The sequence below is a fragment of the Topomyia yanbarensis genome, chromosome 3, assembly GCF_030247195.1.
Source record: "Topomyia yanbarensis strain Yona2022 chromosome 3, ASM3024719v1, whole genome shotgun sequence".
NCBI classification, from domain to species: Eukaryota; Metazoa; Arthropoda; class Insecta; order Diptera; family Culicidae; genus Topomyia; species Topomyia yanbarensis.
The window spans coordinates 122,811,344-122,826,505 of record NC_080672.1 but is presented as its reverse complement, the minus strand read 5'-3'; the positions used below and the strand labels follow the sequence as shown (position 1 = coordinate 122,826,505).

Sequence of the window (15,162 nt, the reverse complement as noted above, 5' to 3'; positions counted from 1 at the left end):
AAAAGATAAAATAAAATCAACAATTGTCTGATGATGAGTTCGAATCAAACTTAGGATAATTTCTTTGACATTGTGCGTAACAACCTATACAAAATCATACGAGTACGCATTCATTCTTACCTGATCTATAAATGTTTGAAATTAGCATTTTATTTTGAAAAATGGATTTTTTTTAGAATTTTTTTGTTGGCTCAATACCCAACAATATGATCCAAGCAGCTCAATAAAGGTGCCAGTCTTCCGTGTTTGATTTGAAAAGGATTCAAAGAGTAAAATAATACTTAGAACATGTTTGTTTAAATGAAATTGATTTAGAATTTCGTAGAGCATTTTGCAGGTTCACTTCGAATAACAAAAAAATACATCAGATTTATTGGTTTATTTGAAACGGCTCAATGCGTTAGCACAACTGAGCCGTGGGTCTTTTAATTTTTTACAATAAGTAAAAAAATGCTATGAATGTCGGTCTTCCAGATCTTGTTGACGCAGTTTGCTGCTGCGTGTTGAGATCCTTTTCCTTGGCGGTGAAGTCGCTTGGGGTCATTCAGTCTGCCTTCTCTCGCGTTATCGTTCCCGTCTATGTCATCATCGGTACTGCTTTCTTGCTGTTCACGATCAGAGGTTCTTATTTGTTTCTTTTTCTTACGAGTCGCTGTTGTATATCCGTCTTCATCGGTATTTTCTTCTTTATTGGCAATGCTAGTTCTTGGTTTGGGAGCGGTGGTCGTGGTTGTACCTGCATTATAGGTTAATTGGATCGTTGTTTTTGGTTTATCGGAAGGTGTCGGTGGCTGCTTGTTAGAGTTGGCTGTAGTAGACGACTTTTGATTAGTTGCTTCCGCGCATGTTTTTCCGCAGTGGGCTGTATGGTTACAGAATTAGCATGTTGGTGTCTGCCCTGGATATGTGATTAGCGTTGTTTGTTTATAGGTCACTCCATCTTTCGGAGATTTGCATTCGATAGTCATGTAAGAAGGTATTGGTTCAGTCACTCGCATCCTCACAATACGAACGCCGTTGGGAATGCCGGTGAAAAAAATTCTCCAGGTGTCATTCGTAATAGATTCTACTTCTCCATATTGCGACATTATTTGTTTGATGTGATCTTTCTTAGTGCGCGGGGCCAAATCATGGATACGTACGTCCACCATGTCGTTTTCCATATGCATCGGGATCTTGATTCTGGTGTTATTAAACTCTACCTCGTGTTGCATGTTGTTCTTTTCAATGAAGTTTTATGCCTGTGCTAAACTTCTAAACGTGATCAAAACACAATTTTTAACGTGATGTAGCTGAATGTACGTAACTTCAGCGAAATTAGGCTCCATTTTAACTTTAACTTTAACCACTTCCTGAACTGTGGGTCTAACACGAGTTTTATTAAAGTTGATCGAAATCGTGTTATCCCGTAGCACGGGCACTTTTGTTTCATTTGGCAAACTCATTTCACTCCGCAGCCGGAGGTAACAATACAATATTGTTTGTGCACTGATATGATATGGACTGCTTGTGCGATAGGCACCGATCGGCTTGTAGGTAGAATTGACTTTTTCACTTGTGTGGGTCGATTTTTAGCTTCTACTCAGGATGAGATGTGAAGACAAACTGATATCTGATGTATGAACTCCTAAACCTTGAATTCCCTGTATCGATTTTGTTGGCTATTTTCGGCAAATTTGCCGAAAATAGCCAACAAAATCGATACAGTAGAACCTTGCGGCAATTAAAACATAGTAACAAACCTTGAATTCACAAACATCGATACAATCACCAAGAAATACGAAGAAAGTTCCCCGACGGTAATACGGTTTTCCTAAATTTAGTGTGGAACTGATGTGTATTGTCAGTATTTTGTTACATTCTTCATATATCACCATTATCTTCAATCATATTTATAATATGTACATAAGTTCAATACATTTATTTTCAATATATTAATTGCATTTTTATTCGTTCCATACGTTTCATTCGTAGTCATAGATTACAAACAGTTTCAAAAAACTGTGAACCTGTCAGACATGCCTGAAGCACCAACTAACTTGTGCTGTGTTGGTCTAGAACATGTTATAAGAATACATATGCACAAAATGTTTATAGAAACTTCAATCTACATTTCGGAGACATGTTATCGAAAACCATCTTTCTGCTGTTATAAAATAAACAATGATCCGCGTTGTCGGGTAACTGAAGACTGCATATGATAAAATTAAATCCATATTCCTTATCAATTCATTTGCAAAACTTATTTTAGTTAATAGATTATTTGTAGTAAAGCAGAAGTAGCATTTCTAATAAAACACTGTTTAAATGCATTTTAGTTAGGAGGCTTTTTATATTACTACAAAATTTACATCATACATTTCTAATTCATAATAATATTCTTCCGGCGGCAGTCATGCTAGTGCCCCGACTGCACCACGTTGAGAAACTCTAGCGAAATCATCTTTGAGCAACGGCGGCTGCTCGTTTAGTGTACCACTAATGCGACTTCCGCGAGGATAAAATAAAACTTACATAGATTTGTAATATTTGCTGTAAAAAACCAATTTATTCAAAATACATATGTATAACATGATCAATGTCAACTGGTCTGATTAGTGGGAAATGACTTCGAATAATTTAAAAATCAACAGGAGCACGTGGGATTTCATTTCGTTTGCACACCAACCAAGCATGGATAAAATGACGGCAACAGTGTAAAATTTTTAATCCGCAGCGGTGCAAGTATGATTTTTCTAAATATGGTTTGATGTACGGCAAAATGTACATATCTCCGAAACGGTGCTTCGATTCTATGTGATGTACGCGGTGGAAATGTTCCTTATAAAATTCTCAACAAATGTATGTAAATAAAAAGTAGTACTTGCATAGGAAATATAAGAAATATTTGAAAATCAAAGCTTTGCCGGTACACCATACAAACAAAACACCAAATTTCGCAACTTAAAAAATACTAAAATGTAGCTTAGACGATGCTCGAGTTTTGTATGTTTTCCTTTTTTCGAAATTTTTTACCGGCGATTTTTAAAAAATCGGCAAAGCCCCGCGCGCGATTCCATTAAGTTTCCCCTTAATGGTGTGTATTTGAGTGTTGGATTGAATGGCGTACTACAATTTCGTGTATTAGGTACTAGGTGTCAAGTTGTGAACTTGAATAATGAAGAAAAGTAAAATAAATGCTCGATAAATTTTTAATGGTCACGATCACAGTTACATCGAAGAACTTCAAAACGTAAAACTGCCCATTTTCCATCTGCAAAGAATGGCGCTCAAGGCGTTGATTGGTGCTTTCACCACAACTCCGACTGCTCTGTGCCTCCAAAATATCAAACCATTACACATACACCTCAAACAAGAAGCACTATCATGTGCATACAGACTGCAGGTTACTGGGCTTTGGAACAGCAACCATGTTGATCTTGCTACCAGTCATACGCTATTGTGGTCACAAATGGTTTTCCTTACAGGACATTCCATGTGAAGATTCCCTCTCGAGAGGAGTGGTTGTCTCTTTCGCTCTACCCATCATCATCAGCGTTCATTCATTTTGCTTTGTGCGCTTGGGTTTAATGTTTGAGACGAATGTGTAGGTAGGAAGATCTAATTTGTTACTAAATTGCACAACGAAAGTTTATTATTTACGTTCGATCAATTCATTGATTCATTTCCCCATCACGTGATTCCTTTCCAGTCAGCCTATAGTATTTTGATTCTACTAATAGGTACATACTACAAAGCCTATTTATGAATGAATACACTGCCACTTGAAAAACCGTTGCAAAAACGCATCTTGTCCATATATAAAATTGTTTTCGATTCTTGTATATTTATAGTTTTGATATATGATTAAGACCACTACATTCGCTATATTTGTATGCGTACTTTAGGAAAGTTACAATGATGGTAAAATATAACTAGAATGCTTGGTCTATACATGAAATGTGATTATATTGTCTAAAATTTGATTTTTCTTCACTGGTCCGGGTTTTTCACCACACACAATCGAAAAGTTTTTACAAGCTAATCTTATTCTATAAAGATTTAGTTCCGGATATTAGTTCGGTCACAGTTTTCTGTCTTCTTTCTTCAGTTCTTCTTAAATAAGTTTAATCGGATTCGATCACCTACTACAAATGAAATGACCTGATAACCAAGAAGGTTTGGTTCAATATGTAATATTCGATGTCGATTGGTTGTGATTAAACCATACGTAAAAAAATATGTTTGATTTATTATTACTATAAATGTACCAAGAAAATAAATATTTTACATTAAGTAGTATAGTCCTACGTCTGCAGCTCGTGCAACCCCATAGTTGTAGACAATTAAATTATCTATCAGATTCTCACTTTTAGTGTTGTTCGAATGTCTAAAACATCATCTAGGGGCAGAAATATGAACTAGTTCCATGGTACAATCTATGTTTTCACGAAAAAACTTCTAAAAAAAGTTGCCCCCCGACGGATTATTTTGATATTGGTTTTAAATGAAAGGGGAAAGCCTATTCTTTCATATCCTGAAGTTTCAGAGATGCTGATTTTTTTTTTTGAAAAACCCCTTTTGCCCCTTGTAGTTTTACAGAAATAGTTTTCTCTGAAAATTAGGATGTTTGACATCCCAATTTTCAGAAGGTAAATTAGAATTGTGAACAAAAAAGTTGTAATGAATCGCGTCAAATATTTTCATGCCACTAAACCAAATTAGTTTTTTGATAATGAAATATCAGATATGCGAGAAAAGTTATTTCCAAATCACTAGGCCTCGTGTGAAACTATCTTAGATATAACTTCGTTAAAATCTTAAACAACTTTTCTGGATGATTTTAGTTGTCAACAAACTTGTAGACAATTTAATTTGCTATCAAAATCTCACTTTTAGTGTTATTCGAATGTCTAAAGCACCATCTAGGGACACACATATGAACAAGCTCCAGTAGTAAAACCTATATTGTTACGAGAAGATCTTAAAAAAAAAGTTGCTCGGGACCCCCCGACGGATTATTTTGATCTTAGTATCAAATGAAAAGCGAAAGCCCATTCTTTCATATTCCAAAGTTTCAGAGATACTGAATTTTTTTTACATAAAGTTGTTCTAATAAATACACCGTGTTGTCAAAACTATCTACCTTGTCTGGGTGCCCGTACATTCCGGTATTACTGGGAATGAATGGGCTGACGAATTGGCCAGGGCAGGTTCAGCGCTTGACTTCGTTGGTCCTGAGCCCGCGCTGCCAATTTCGACAAGTTGGATAAGGGAAAATACGGTCCTGGGTTTCGTCAAATACATTCAGAGTATAGAAATATATTGGTAGAAAACCTTTACAACAAGTTATTCTGATATTACTGTATTTGAAAAATCTCTTCTATGGTTTATAAATAATAAAATTCGCATTGCATTCAAGGTATGAGTCTCTGAAGCTTACAAAAAAGATATATTTAAGGGAACTGGCTTTAAAAAAAATCCCAAATAATAAAAGGACTAGGGTTTTGTCCCGAAACACAAAGAGTGTTTCCGTTTTTTGGAGATAGCATCAATTCGGCGCTAGCTTAGTCCTGTCACTAAGTTAGTGTCGGATTTTGATGAGAAGTTTATCGAAACCCAAATTCCATAGCTAATTTAGATATAGGTTTTGCGTTCTCATCCCGGATTGATGGTTTTAAACAATTTTCTTCTAAGTTCAGAAAAATAGTTTTTGCCTAAATTTTTCTCTACTAAGTAGACATAGCATGTTGTTTTATATTTTGATATGCTGCATTCATGTAGCCTTCATATTTTCAACAAAATTGTTTAAAATGACATTATCAATAACTTTACTGAAGGCGCCAAGTCTCTTGCTATTTTTAAAGAATTACTTCTTCATAATTACTGCTGTGTGAATTAATCACTAAAATGTTTATATCAAAGTATGCGCTATTTTATGTTGGAAAACTTCTCGCATGTGCCAAACCTTCAAAATTAAGGATTTTTAAATTAGGTGATCTTGAACGTTGAAAATTTTTTCGAACATTTATCTTACTTTAAAAGATCGCATTCTTTGACATCATTGACATATTATGCAAGAAAATAACCTATAGAGGTTTGAAAACTATTCCAGGTTGATTCTCCTTGTTTGTAGCCTCGAACTACATCTGTTAGACTACTTATGTTTCTGAATTTTCAATGATTTATCAAACTCATATTAAATTTTGGCATTTTCCAAAAAATTTCCGATTTTTATCAACCAACCCTCCCAACCCAAATTTCTGGCTACGCCACTGGGGATTTTGGGAAACTTTTGCGTAACATAGTTTATGTCTCTTACAATTTCCAATATTTTTTCTGTGTTCCCGGGATCCCAGAAATTCCCTGGAAAAGGCTTTTTAATTTGTCGAAGCCCGGGTAGCTGAAAACTGTCGGAAAATGGAGCTCTATTCTGAACATAATCAATGCGAATAGCGGCGTCATGTTGTCATACAAAATTAGTATACCTGGATAGAACTTTTCCAGTTTTCTTATTCATGACACAGCCACGCAAACCTATCGGCTCGTGCTTTTCTTCATAGGCGTTTTTTGTGTTTAAATGGAAAATTTTCTCGGAAACATAACACAGATTTGTGGTCACTTCGACCGGTGGCGGTATTCTTTCGCAACCGCAAGGCGCGCCATCCTCGATGCAACATTCCTACGTGAAACAGTATACGACATGACGAGCCTAACTGTATGTGGCGCGACGCCATCCGTGGGGAATAAGCGCTGCCTGCGTCGGTTGGTAGAAGGCAAACCTACCTACCTACCAACAAGCAAACTGGACAGATTGCTGAGAGATCGCGTATTTCCGATAAGCGGCTCAAGTGACGATGGATGACGACGATGCGACGAGACGGCGGCGTGTTTACAAACCTTTCCTAATCGCTCACGCTTCTTTTTGAAGCGTGTGTTGACAGTCGGCGGTGCAGTACTTTTTTCCTGCTACTCCTCCTAACGCGTATATTTCGCAGCTGTGTCAAGTGCTAGTGACGGGATTGATTTGATGATGACAGGGCTGATTGGTACCTTCACGAGGGTCTCTCGCATGCTTTTGCAACCTAAAATGTGGGTCAACCTATCAGTTGCATGCAGTGGCGTAATCAGGAATTCGGTTGGGCGGGGTTTTGATGAAAAATTGATAATTCTTCAAAACTGCTTGAATTTGAGATCAGAAACAAAAACGATCGCACAGTTATCATTCCAGAGTAAAACCAAGAAGAATTAATATAAAACAGCGTTCAAGACTCCATAGATAAATGTCTTCGATAATATGTTAATAAAGAGAACAACTCCGAAGAAGTCTCCCGACAGAACATTCCAACAGCGCATCTTCTGATATAATAATCTTAGTTACTAACTCTTCTAGAAATATTTTTGGATAATTAACCCTTAAAAGTAGCAAGAGGCTTAGTATCTTTATCAAATTTGTTAAAAATGTCATTTAAAACAATTTTGTTGGAGAAATCAATGCTACATAAATGCAGCATGTTGAGATAAAATAATATAAAATAATATTTACGAAATATTCCAAATCCAGTTTTCTTCAATACAACTTTTTAATGTAAGCTTCAGTAGCCCATGCCATCGATAAAAAAGTGAATTTTATAACTTATAACCTCCTGATATTATTTTTTATCATATAATTTAATATCAATAACTTGCTTTAAAAGCTTTATTTCACTAATAGCCTAATATATTATGAAACCCTGAATACATGAAGTATTCGTGGCTGCAACAAAGTAATAGCACTCTCGAAAATTTTTTGAAGACATTAAACTATGAACTAGGTTCATCTAAAGAGTAATTTCACCAGTAGATTTAATCGCAAAAATTATTTTATCAGATGTGTTGATTTTTTCGTGTGAAATTCTTCAAAGATACCATACCATCAAATTTGAACAAATCCATCTTGAAAGTGTTGCAAAAGTCATCGACTCACTCTTTCGGGTACCAACCAACCAATAAATACATTGAATGGAATGAATATAATTAATAATATTTAAAAAATAAATAAAATGAACAGATTTGGTCCGGAACAAAGATTTCTTTTTTAAATTTTTTTAGCAATTATTTGAATGAATAAAAATATAAAATCAATAGAGGGATTCCACGAGAAACTGGCCGACCGCAAAATATGACCATTGTCGATTCGAACGAAACTTTACATTTGTGTTATGTTTAGGAATCTCCATGATTTTTTCTGGAAATTTCAATATTCTGATACAAGAGCAATTTTTCAAAAGGGCGTAGACGTTTCTACGTGCAATAATTTCAAAAAAATTCTGTTCGATTACACTATTTTATGCAGTAAAACTATCTGAGAACTAAATACAGATAATGAATACTTCTGCACGAAAAAAATATACACTGAAAAAAATGTTGTGTCATTTTTCACAAAATCAAAAATTTAAATTGCAAAAAAAACATTTTTTTCTATTTTTTATATTTTGTCAACAAACATCTAAAGAGAAAGGAAACATTTCGAATGTGGTTTCATGATGGAGAAATTATCAGCAAAAAAGTTTTTCTAACAATAACTTCATACATGTTTTTAAATTTCATACTAATTGACATACAAAGCTGTAATTTTATTACAGAATATAATTCTAAGTATCATTTTAAATCAAAATGCATTTAACAAATATCTTCCAAAATGCAACAGTTTTCGAGATATTTGGAATTTTGCTCCAACAAAAACAATTAATTCAAGTAATTATGTCCTTTTTAATAGTTTTTCGGGTTACCCAATCATAAATTGTCAAAAGTCTAATGTTTATCGTTTTAAAGACATAAAAGAAACTTTTTCAGCGTATTTGGATCATGGAGAAGCTTTTAATAAAAAAGTTTTCCTAACAACTTTTGACAAATTTTTATAATTCATACTATTTGCTGTCAAAAGTAAAATTTTATTTTTGTATATGATTCTAAACGCCATATTAAATCAAAATGCTCATAACAAAAAATTTCTAAAATGTGGTAGTTCTCGAGATATTTTAAATTTTGTTTTAACAACACAATTATTTTGTTTTATTTCGATCTTTTCAGAAGTTATTGGCGTTTCTCCATCAACAACAATTAGTTTTTCGTAAGGCCCATAACATTTCAAATAACTTTCCCCTTGACATCAAGGCGATATTGTAAACCGTTTGAAAGCTATACAAAAACAATCAAAATATGATTCAACCATAGGATCTGATGATTAAACTATATAGTTGAATTAAACTGGTTGGTTTTCAGAGCAATTGCAATATCTTTCTATTGAGAAAGGCAAAAAGTAAATAGAATTAACGAAAGTGTTGACTCGAACTGTATGAATGTGCATTGACATATTTTCAATTACGTGTATGTCTCGAAATAAAAACGATAATCGAATTGGAAAGTTTCATCTTAGAACTAGCAATAAACTAAGATTTAAATGAATAATGAAGTTGCAATAGACGCTCTGAAAGCGGTATAAAATTAATCGATCCACTAATAATGTACCCCAGCAGGAAACTAATTTGCATCTCTCAGAGGAGAATGGGGCGAAGACTCATGAAGGCTTGCAGAGAACTCATTTTAAAAGCTATCGCAGACCCCGGTCGCGATAGGAATCTTACTTGTTTGACTACAAGATCGTCATATTGCCAAAATACTGACGTTCGAATAAACGACTGTCTCAGCCCGTTCTACTCTACTTTAATTAGTTTACTATTTCCAGTCGCAATTAATTGTCCTTTAAGCACAGCTTAAACTGCCAACAGCTAACATCTCCACACTTGACTCGGTCAAACAAATCAGCCTTTCACGCTCATCGTTACCCTGGAGACGTTCACTCGTGTGATGGCAGGGCAGGCCGTTTTATTATTTATTTCGCTATGCCCGACCATTCTCTTGGTTGGAGGAGCTGTCGTCTGTTCTAAGCGCCACGAGGCAGAAAGAGAGGCGGCAAATAAACTGTCCGGCTTTATCGGGTAATAAAATGTAAAGCGACAAAAGCAGCAGGAGTTGACCGGAGAATTAGATTGCCGATAGGGGTATGTAAATAATGCTAGGTATGTGTACGTTGTAATTAGAAATGGAAAATGTCTGATATTTTGCAGAGTAGCTCTTATTTAGGTTATGGAGACGAAAGTTTCGAGAGCCTTCGTGGCGCAATCGGTTAGCGCGTTCGGCTGTTAACCGAAAGGTTGGTGGTTCGAGTCCACCCGGGGGCGGATTTTTTGGTATTGCTTATCGTGCTAACAGTTGCAACATTTCTGCCGCCTGTTCTTCTAGCACGAACCTATTAACTTAACTAGATTGAGACTGTATTTATTTTGTATTTTTAACATTTTTCAGTCGTCATTATAAAGATAAATATTGCAAATAAATTTTAAATTAAGCGAACTGCACATATTTTGTACAACTTTGTACCTGCGTGGCATAAATGCATTTAGCTCGCTTGGCTATACCTACATACGAGTGTCAATAAAAACGAGTTTCCGGCGCGCAAGTGAACCAGTAAATCAAACTGGAAATACACCCAAGAAAAAACAGCAACAATTTCAATCATCATTTGTTACAAGTCCATTTTCTTAACCAGAGGTAAACAAAAAAATGCAACAACTTGGTAGGTAGGTTGTGTTCTGGTAAATTTATTCATACATCAATTTCTCTTTGATCAATCATTTGCTTTTCTGCTGGCGCGTTTGGTATATGGTAGCTTGTCTCAAGAGGAATCACCCTGGGAGGGCAAAATGTATGCAGCCGCGTAAGGAGAGAAAAAGTTGCACCTTTTTTCCAGCTCTAGGTGGACTATACGCCACCCGAGTCCACACCTAGGAGATGGCTCCACACTTTCCACAAAAGTTTCGTTGAGTGTGCGGAAACTATGCTGCGTGAGGACTTCCACTTCAAGTTGACTGTTTTCGAATATAATTACTCTCGCTACCTGTTCGAAGCTACCGGGGCATGCAAGCGAGCTCTGTTAGAGGCGAAGATAATTTTTGCAGCGTGGAGTTGTTTTTGCTTTCGAGCATTCGTCACTGGCTCAGACATGCGGCATTATTTTCCAGCTATCTATCAGTAAGATAACGTAACTAGCCTCCCTATACCGCAAAACGCCCCGCAGACGGGATTGTCGATGTGATATCATCAACAGGTCGCAGTGAGTTTTTCTCACTTTTTTTAAATGATTGAGTGAACGCTGAAATGCGCGGGGTAACAATCACACAACTTTTGTCATGGATCCTTGGTTTCTGGACGATGATTCGACTTATTATTATAAGATCTAAGCACAAATCAAAGTTTACAGATCGGCAGCGTTTTATTACTTTTTCTGACTAAATTACGTCTTTTTGCACAATGAGTGTGACGACTATCAGATCCGTTACTACTATGTGGATATGCACATCCATTGTTTAATGTCTTGTACAAGGTATCTCAGGTTAAATTAGGCATTATTTTCAGAATTTAGGTGTCGATCTGGATAAGGTGGAACTGATCTAGATCAGCTCTATCTTGGAAAGAAGCACTTTGCAAAAAACTATCGTCTGGTCACTCTGAGATTTTCGAAATATTTACAAGACACTGAGGAATGTTATGTAGATTTGTATATGTAAAACAAGTAGGGATATATTTTATCAGCCCCCATTTTTTCTTCCCCCGATTTTGTCTACTCCCGGTTTTGACAGCTTTTTGACCGGATTTTGACAGCCACATATGAAAAATCTGTTTGGCGGGCTCTAGCAATGCAATTTGTCTTTTTTCCCAAAGGAAAAAAAATGGATTAACTAAACCACTCGGTACCTTTCACTTGCTTTAGGCAGTTCACACATGTTGTATGAACTGTTTAGATTCAGTGTCGAACTGACGTCAATTTGGTGTTAGTTTTGATACTTGATAAAACGGCCGACCACAAAATATGACCATCGTCGATTCGAACGAAACTTTGAAGTTGTGTTCGGTTTATGAATCTCCATAATTTTCTCTGAAAATCGCAATATTTTGATTCAAGAGCAATTTTTCAAAAGGGCATAGACATTTCTACGTGCATTCATTTCATTTTTTTGTTCGATTATTGTATTTTATACAGCAAAACTTCTGAGAACGAGTTACAGGGGGTGAATATTTGTATACGAAAAAATATACATTGAAAAAATGTGTCATTTTTCACAAAAATAAAAATTTGTGTTAAAAATTTAAATTGCTAAAAATCCATTTTTTTAATTTTTTATATCTTGTCAACAAAAACCCAAAGAGAAAACATTTTGAATGCGATAGTATGACGGAGACCTTATCGGTAAAACAGTTTTTCTAACAACTTTATTCATGTTTTTAAATTTCATGCTAATTGACATAAAAAACTGCAATTTTATTACAGAATATAATTGTAAGTATCATTTTAAATCAAAATGCATTTAACAAAAATCTTCCAAAATACGATACTTTTCAAAATATTTTGAGTTTTGTTCCAACAAAATCAGTAAATTCGACTGATTATGTCCCTTTTAAAAGTTATTCGAATTACCCCATCTTAAAATGTCCAAAATCTAATGTTTATCGTTTTAAAGACGTAAAAGAAAAAATTTCAGGTGTATTTGGATCATGGAGAAGCTTTTATTAAAAACAGTTTTCCTAACAACAACTTTTGACATATTTTTATAATTCATACTATTTGCAGTCAAAAATACAATTTTCTTTTCGCCATTTTAAATCAAAATGCTCATCACAATTCTGCTCATTCTGGAATGTAGTAGTTCTCGTGATATTTTAAATTTTGTTTTAACAACACATTTTTTTTTGTTTTATACAACCTTTTCAGAAGTTATTCGCGTTCCTCCATCAACAACAATAAGTTTTTCAAAAGGCTCATAACATATCCTGTAACTTTCTCTTTGACATAAAGGCAATATTGTAAACCATTTGAAAGCTATACGAAAATAATCGAAAACGATGTATACAAACAATTATGACTAATATACTAGTATTTACGAAACAACTCGCGAAACCTTGAATAATGTTCTAAATTCTGTGAGTACGATTTGACTAACGGGTGTTCAATAAAAAAATGAGAATGATTTCAATACCTTTCTATAATTAAAAAAAAGATCGTAAATTATTTTTTCTCCAAGAGAATTGCTCTCTGGACTCTCTAGAAATGGATGGCATGTTTCTTTTCGCTCGGGTACTCTCAGTTCAATCGAAGATTGCGTCGAAACAGCAAGCACTCCGCGAGCGTGTTGTACGGTTTTACGAAAAACATGTTCATCGTGAAAAAAAGTTTACGGTAGACATCTTTTGAAACGAAAACGTGCCCGTGAGTACAGTTTACCTGCATCCCTGAACGTGAATCGGAAGGCTTGTAGTAGCAAGCCGGCGAAAATAATGACGAAGAAGAAGGAAGTATTGAAAAAGCTTCTCGACAACAAGAACGAGTTTGCGTGACGCCGGCAAAAATATCACTGCTCCCATACCTTGAGTCACCAAACCCTCAAGATGGAGGACATCATCTGTCGGAAGAACACTTGGTCACCGTAGTACACGACCGAGCAGATAGCGATCACGAAATCGCAGTGCCAGTGGATGACGAAGAACTACTGCGGGACGTCGTTTATGCTGGACGACGAAAGTTATTTTCCGCTCTCGACGACCTACATTCCAGGAAATTACAGCTACTTTTCCAGCGACAAGTCAGCCACACCCCCTCCCCCTCGAAAGTAAAATATAACTTTAATTATAAATTAAAAAAATAAAGTTAAGCTGTGCATCGACATGTCGGACAGAGGGTTTTCAAAGCCGTAGTTCAAGCCGAGCTGGCCGTCAATCAACCAGTGTACCAGGGGGAGTGTCTTGAGACAATTCTTCTGCCGTTCTTAAAGGCGTATCATGTGGACTTCCGTACGTCTTCTGGCCGGACAAGGCGTCTTCGCATTACGCCAATAAGACGCTGGAGTATCTTGAGCAGAAAAAGGAACCGTACGTGCCGAAAGAAAGGAATCCGACCAACTTGCTCCAGTGCCGTCGATTTTTTTGGCTCCCTCGGTACCCTAGCTAGTGTACAAAAATAATAGGCGGGCCTAGGATACGACGCAGTTGACCACCAGGATCCGGAATTGTATTCGGAAGATGGACGTCAGTGCCGTCCAGCACTCTTGTGAGAGCATCGCGACTAAGTTGCGTTGTACGGCTGACCAGGGCCCCTTTTCCAATATTCATTGATGCTTTTTGGAATAATAAACATTGTGTTTTTAATAAAAAATAATGAATTTGTTGAATTTTTTTTGTTTTTTAACTACATGACAGAAAAAACTTTTTTTTTATTGAACACCCGTTAATGTATTAGGAACCATGAATAAAGGTATGAATAAGCTCATTATGAACACTCGAAGTTGCGTGAAATAGTTTAAAAGAAAATGGCCAGAGTATTTTGATTTTGTGAACTAATTCACAACCACGAAGGCCAAATCATGATCAAGATGTAATCTATCATAATTCAATTGTCATCATATAGATCGTAAACAGTGTTTCTACAATTATGAATCACGGGTCAAACTAAGGTTTATGAATATTGTTCATGAAGTTGTAAACTAGTTCTCGTTCAGGATAACAATTCGGTAATGACATAGCGAAAACCATAACTGAAGTTCACAAAACAAAAACAAATATCTCCACTAATGATAACGTAATGCTAGAGAAAAATTAAATGTAATTATAAAACACGTGATTTTTTTCACATTCCAATTTTCATAATGTAAAAATATGATTATTCTAGAATTCGAGGCACTTTGTTCAGGAATTAGGTAACGATTTTTTCCCGTGTCATGTAATAAAAATCCTTGTGTATTAAGGTACTCAGAAATTCTCGACATCACTTGCCTCAATGATATGTTAAAAACTAATTTTTCAAATTATTGTAAAATTTGGAGATAATTTAATAAAAACATAGATATTTGCAAAAAATATAAGAATTTTTTTGTCACGCCACTGTGATGGTGCAGCAAGAATATTCAGGTGCGCCTAGAGGATTCACAATAATTCTAGGCAATGGCGAATTGATCGGTTTTTGGCCCAATTCTCTTGACAGTTTTTGATTATAAAAAAGAGTTAGGTGTACTACTTGAAACTTTAAACTCGCTTTCCTCGAAATCAATACAATTTTCCATGCATAGGCTGAATTTATTGAAAGCGCAGGTA

At 35.6% G+C, this 15,162-nt stretch overlaps 1 protein-coding gene and 1 non-coding gene across 2 annotated transcripts in view; both read left to right on the top strand.

Moving 5' to 3' along the window:
* Window positions 1-15,162, top strand: part of LOC131692808 (Krueppel-like factor 12) — a 585,807-nt gene that overhangs the window by 452,297 nt on the left and 118,348 nt on the right. The window lies entirely within an intron of this gene.
* Trnan-guu (transfer RNA asparagine (anticodon GUU)) lies at window positions 10,129-10,202 on the top strand. Its single transcript has one exon. It is a non-coding gene; the product is annotated as a tRNA-Asn (tRNA).